Source organism: Rousettus aegyptiacus, unplaced genomic scaffold (genome assembly GCF_014176215.1).
Source record: "Rousettus aegyptiacus isolate mRouAeg1 unplaced genomic scaffold, mRouAeg1.p scaffold_m13_p_1, whole genome shotgun sequence".
Taxonomy (NCBI): domain Eukaryota; kingdom Metazoa; phylum Chordata; class Mammalia; order Chiroptera; family Pteropodidae; genus Rousettus; species Rousettus aegyptiacus.
This window is the reverse complement of record NW_023416284.1, coordinates 80,082,165-80,088,563: the sequence shown is the minus strand read 5'-3', so window position 1 is coordinate 80,088,563 and position 6,399 is coordinate 80,082,165. Positions and strand designations below refer to the sequence as shown.

The 6,399-nt window shown below is 45.7% G+C and overlaps 1 long non-coding RNA gene across 1 annotated transcript; it reads right to left on the bottom strand.

The window, feature by feature from the left end:
* Nucleotides 1-2,510: 2,510 nt before the first annotated feature.
* On the bottom strand, nucleotides 2,511-5,809 carry LOC107507207. The gene is made up of 3 exons (XR_001596118.2): nucleotides 5,705-5,809; nucleotides 3,267-3,363; nucleotides 2,511-2,780 (listed from the first exon to the last, which is right to left on the bottom strand). It is a non-coding gene; the product is annotated as an uncharacterized LOC107507207 (long non-coding RNA).
* Between the last annotated feature and the right edge of the window lie 590 nt (nucleotides 5,810-6,399).

Sequence of the window (6,399 nt, the reverse complement as noted above, 5' to 3'; positions counted from 1 at the left end):
TATCTCTGTTTAACAGACAAGAAAATTTGGGTGCAGAGCCACAATCTTTCTGCCGATGTCTCTTCATGTTCTAGATCTCTAGGTAGAATAAGAATTTCCTATGAGGGCTAGAGAGGGGCTAGCTGGCATAACTCTGATCCTACGGGGGGTCATTAGTAAATGCTATAAATGGCCTTTGGTCATTATGTTGTTGTGATCCCAGATGTTACTGTACAGCAAAACCAGTATTATCTTAGGGTTCTGATTCCTGGAGACTAGACCTGTGTTATTTAGTCCTCCTTCCCAATGTTGTCACAGGAACCCTACATCAAGGTCACAGGGGGAATTGAAAAAAATATAGGTTCTTGTCAGGGGTCAACACTTGAGCTGTGACCATCTTCATGCCTGAAGTAGTGTGATAATAACAAATAAAAAGAAAAACCACTATGGCAGGTCAAAAGAGATCATGTGAGAAAGGAAAAATCTTTTTTGTTTTCCTGTTCTTTGAACAAAGGGACCTGTGTATTCATTTTGCACAGGGTCCTGCAAATTATGTAGCTATTCTTATGATTCATAGCTTAATGGTTTTATTGAATAGTTATAAGGAGCTATTTGTCTACATTAGAGAATGTTAGATTAGAATGTTACATTAGAGAGTGCATAAAAAGGGTGATAATTGCTCTTTGTCTTTGCTCCTTTACTTTCATTTTCAGTATTAGCATTTTAAAATAAGCATTTTTTTGATTTATTAACATTCATTAATATAATATTTGGCAATGAAACAAGTCATTTTGAGGGAGGAGTTAAAGGCTAATATGGTCAATATTATAAATTTTCCTTTTGCTGCAGCATTTAGTCATTTTCCATATACTTAGTAAATGTTTCTTTTCGTGATCTTTCGATTCAGGGAAGGCCAAGTGTTATTTGAGTTTACTATTTTGGGGAAAAAATACATAGAGGTAAAAAAGAAAAAGCCAGTTTTGATTAAATAAACTATGCATAACTTGAGGAGCATTTTTAAAACAATAATTTTGATATATTGCAGATCAAACTGAGCACCTAAAACCAGAGCATAGAACATTTATATAACAAGCCCCAAGAATCTCATTGTCACAAAGCCCCAGGTGGTTCTAATGAAACTTTCTGGTCCTGTTTCACTGACCAGTATTGGAGAATGACTGCCCATATCCATTGTTTTAAAGCAATTCCAGTTTTTATGCATTTTATCCTTCCTCAAGGGTCCTAAAAAATTCTGATCTTTGAGACAATTGATTGATTAGGGGCTAGGGAAGATGAGGAAAGAATTGTCTAGAAAAAAATTATTTTCTTTATTCCTTAGGGAGGAAAGGGTATATAATGAGTAGGGAAGGTTTCTCTTGAAATCTAGATGAATAATCATTGTATATTTGTGCTTTTACATAACACATGTTTAGATGAGTTAATTTTTAAGTTATCTTAATATTGAGTTTTATTTTCATGTTAGAAGCTTATACCCTTATTCATCGGTCTTCCGTGGAAGAGGCAATGATTCGTGAGGATTCTTGGTTATTCCTGATTATTAGGCAATTCAAGACCTTATCAGTCAATTTATAGTTGATATACACTTCCTGCCTCTCCTTTCATAGCCTACTTTACTCTCATTAACATCACTATCACAAGCAGAGGCAAAAGATTAGAAATGAAATACTAACACATTTGGTGTTGCTGTGATCAGCTCAGGGTATAATTTTGAGATGCATGTAATATGCTCAGTGCCCTTGTGGTTGTTAATGCTTTCTGACTTTAAAATGAAATGCAAACCCAAATCCATAATCAGATAGCTGTCGATCACATGCTAGTGACATTTTGCATAAATGTATGGCCTTTGTTGGGTTTCGAAACTTTGAAACGTATCTCTCATCATAAAAGGAAAGCATTTGTTTACCTTAAAAGAACTGAGAGTCTCAGAATGCAGATGATGGTAGAATAATTTTCTTAGGGGGACAGTTCAAATATCAGAGTAATCATACTACCCTTGCTTAGGCTGGTTTTAAGCCTGCTTTAGTCATCTTTGTGGTATCTAGGGAGTAGAACTGCAATTTCTCCTCTCAGTCATCTCTCTGCTTCCATGAAAGGACCAGGACGGAAGTTGGTGGCTGATTTGGCTGCGGGAGCATCAGGAAGTAGAGAGCTCTTCTCAGAGGGGGCTGGGACCTGAAGTCTGCCTTTTCTGAGCATAAAGGGACCACTCCTTCCTTCATGATTCCTTGGCTCTAAGAGTCCACAGTGAATCCAGCTTTCTGTCATCCTAGTAGCTCATCATGGATCCTTTCCTCATTCTGTGCTTGAGGGTGAGGATTGTGTCATTAATTGGTTTGCAGGCCAGTTAGGGCTAGAGGACAGAGGGCTGGTACCAAATGTGGCCAAGAAAAGCTTAGCATTGGGCTCTAGGGGTAGGTTTGTAGAAAACTCTGAATTAGGGAAGTCAAGCCCCTCTAAAAATGAGTGTTGGCTATATGGTGTTAAGAGATATTATGGCTTATTATAAAATATGCAGGCCAAACAGAAGACTCAGGGTTTAATCACAATTCTTTAACTAACTAGTTGGGGCTTTATGCAAGTAATATGACTTCTGCAAGCCCACCCAAATTCAGAACTAATTGAAGTATATAGATAGAGGGGCCCGGTGGAGAGCTCATGCCAAACTTCTAACACAGCTGAAGCATCAGAGACACTGGTGTTCATCTCCAGAATCAGCCAGGACTGCTTCTCCATCATTAGCACAGCTGGGCAAATGCAGCCCTCTCCCTCCGGCCTGGTTCCTGCAGGGCAGAAGGAAATAGTATACAAGCTTTTGCAGGATTCTTAGCTCTTCCTCCCTAACTCACCTATCAATTCATCTGCCCTGAGGAGGAGGGAAGGAGGTAGGCAGGGACAGGAGAACTTCCCATGGTGCCTTCACAGGAAGGAAACATCAGGAGTGGGGGCTATGCCTTTATCATGCTGTGACTGTGAAATGACAATTTCATTTTAGAACATACCGTTCGTCTTCGGTTGCAGTCTTTTTTAACCTCTCTTGGTCTTGTTACAAGTTTTTTCTCTGAGGTGTTTGAAATCTCCATTTTTAAAGTTAAGGGTACATATCAGTCTATGCCTTTCCTTCATTGCCTGTAGACTCCAGTATACAGGAACTCTTTATCCTCACAGTGTCTCAGGCATTGGTTTGAATTTCGTGCAGAGACACAGACTTTCTCCCAGGGACTGTGTTCTGAGTGAAGATATTCCCTGCAGGAGAGGCAGGAGCTCACCATGTGCTCTGCTTTTTGCAGGCTCACTCCCAACAGGCGTCTGCATGGCTAAGGTCCTCATTCCTGCTTTATCTCCTTCCTGGGTTAGTGTTGGGACCTGTGTTAGGAAAAAAAAAAACAGTCATGTGGCTGACCTCAGATGACTGGAGGAGAATTCAGAACTGAAAGTTGGCATTGTCATATCTAACACAACCTACCAGGGTTGATTTTCTCAACTTATTTTTCTTACTTGCACATAGTTACTATGGGTCAATCCTACCCTGGTAGTGAGGCCATTTAGGATCCCTCCAAATGGACTGCTTTGATTAATAAGGCTCAGGGAGATTAATGAAAAAGGGGTTCATTTTCTTTCCCAAGGCAATAATCCCAAAGATTCTTTGTTTACTGGGGGTCAGAGTCATGGTTGTGGCAATGGAAGTGACACACAGGAGAGGAAATCTGGCTTGTCTCTTACACCCCACCATTTTCTCCACATTTACCTCTCCCATTATTTTCACACTCACTCCTTCCCTTTCCATTATCTTTTCACCATATAAGTTCTGGAACTGCCTGCGGGCCCCTCCGTTGGCGCAACAGGCCCTCCCCTCACCCTCACGGGCGAAACAGGCTCCGCCCCGCCTCAGGCTCCGCCTCCAGCGCGGCTTTTAAGCTCTATAAAATTCCGCTTTCCCACCTTGGAGTCTTAGTTTCACCACTTGAACTTGGGATCCACCGCTGCCCTCAGCTCTGGAATTGCCAAATCCTATAGCATAGGCTGAGACACATCTTTTGGAATCTGACTCTTCGTACAAATTTAAAAATGCAAAAGACTGTGATAACTTTAACTAAGCTTTTCTATTAACAAACCATCTTCCTGTTTTCCTAATTTATCAAGTAGTTCTTGAGGCAGCTTCAATGACAATGCAAGTTGCTTCCCGGTTGAGGGTTGTCATAGTTTGTCATTCTACCTTTAGCATATCTTTGCAGTTACTGAGACTATTCCCATGTTATCAGGATACCTCAAACCCTACAATTGTTTGGTTTCATTTTAGTATTTAATGCACACATTACTCAGGATTACAAAATGTTTCACCTTTTACTTTCAGAGTTCATTTTCACACCCAGGGTACAGGCACCATTTCAATGTGTATGTAAAGGTATATGCACACACATATATACATTCGCATGCATTACTTTGGAAGATTTATTGAAATCAGATCGGATTCCTGATGAGGTTCTAGGCACATCATGATAAGGGGCCTCCACGCCCCCCCCCCCCCCCCCGCGCCCCCGGCACTCGTCTGCCCTGCAGGGGACAGAAAGAAGAGCTGCTCTTAAGCCAGCATGGTAAGGGGCTTGGGGCTTCCAGTCCTAAACCAACTCTGGCAATGACCACGAGGCCCGAAAGTCTCCGAGGCAGCGAGGCGCGCGCTAAGGAGTTGGTATCATCAAAGGTCTCATTGAGAAGACATCTTCTCAGCTGGCCTCGTTCATACTCTTGACGTGCACAGTTCTGCCGCCTCCCGAGAGCGCCCTCCACAGTCTGTCTTCCTACCTCAACTTTTGGACTCTCGGATTTTGTTACGCGCCTCACAGCTCAGATACACAACTGCCTTTGCGTACACTCCAAAATCCAGCCACCGCCATTCTTGGCACCCCGTTTGCATACTCACTCGTAATTCCCGCTCCTCTTTGCCCATCACCAAGCTATTATCAGTTCATTTTCCCCTTTACTATTAGTTTTCACTCTTTCCCACTCCCCAATTCACACTCCTTTGATGGCCCCCGCGCGCCAATATTGTACGCGGGCACGTCTGCAGTCGGGCGTACCAGATACTCAGCACCCAGAAACTCCTCTCCCGGCCTTCTCCCGCACCCACACTCTTTGTTCCAAGAATATCCCTGAGCCCTCGCCACCTATGATCAAGTAGGTCCCAGCCCCAATAAGCAGCAGTGTTCCGGCCCTTGTCGGGGAGCGCAGCATCCAAGTAGCGGGACATTCAGCCGCGCGGAGAGTCAGCCAGACAGACCCTGGAGGCCCGCGAAGGGAAGCGGAGGCGGGGAGGGTGCTAGGAAGGGCGAGGGACCGCGGAGGGGTTAAGGCAGCAGAGCGCAGGCCCCAGTGGCGCAAATTTGGAGCTCTTCCTCCTCCACTGCCAGACAGGGAGCCACGCGCCGGAGGCCGAGGTGGGTTTGGGCCTCTTATGAACCAGTAGCAAAAGCAGCCTCTGGTATGAGGGGATGCCCACTGCGGGGAAGCCTGCGGCATAGTGTAGGTCCCTTCCACGGCCCCGTGTTGGCCACTCCAGAGGGCCTGACAGTCTTGTTCTCCCATTCGGGCTCCGAAGCTGGGGTCTCCTGCGCTGCCCTCGAGTTGGTTCCTAGGACCTCTGGTCTTGCGCTCCGGGTTCTGTCCTGCCGACCTCATATCTATACTCCTGCCAGACTACAGGTCTTACCTTGCCTCCAACTGGGAGCTGAGGGCAGCGGTGGATCCCAAGTTCAAGTGGTCAAACTAAGAGTCCAAAGAGCGAAAAGCGAAACTTTTATAGAGCTTAAAAGCCGCGCTGGAGGCGGAGCATGAGGCGGGGCGGGGCCTGCTGTGCCCGCGAGGGGCAGGGAGGGGCGCTGAGTGCTGAGTGGAGGGCCCCGCAGGCAAATCCCCGCTCAAGGGCTTGGTGGAGCGGGTGTTCGAGGGTCTGCCGCCCCCAGGCTGGGGACTCTGGTTCTCTCCGCCACCTGCCTCGCGCTGCGGCAGGCTGGCGTTGCTCGAGTCCGGAGCGCATGGCCTCAACGACCCTCACTCGTGGTAGTTTCCTGCGAAGAGCATGGCGCGAAATAGGGACCTCGCCTCTGAACCCGGACCTGCGGGAGGCCGGTTGATAACTAAGAACAGCTGAACAACAGCTATGTGGTTAGGGCTGAAAGTGGCGGCCGAGTAGGAGCGGGAATCTGGTACGAAGGGGACTACGCTTGCAGAGCATGTAACTAAAGACGAGAATTATCCATATGGAAGAACTAACTGTGTTTGCAGGGGCAGGGCGGGGGGAGGAGCATCTTTGGCTGTCCCTCTGCAGTGTTTAGAGAACATCGTACCATTAAAAAGAAAAAAGAAAATGGCCCAGATCTCTTGTCTACATGTTTGAAATGCTTA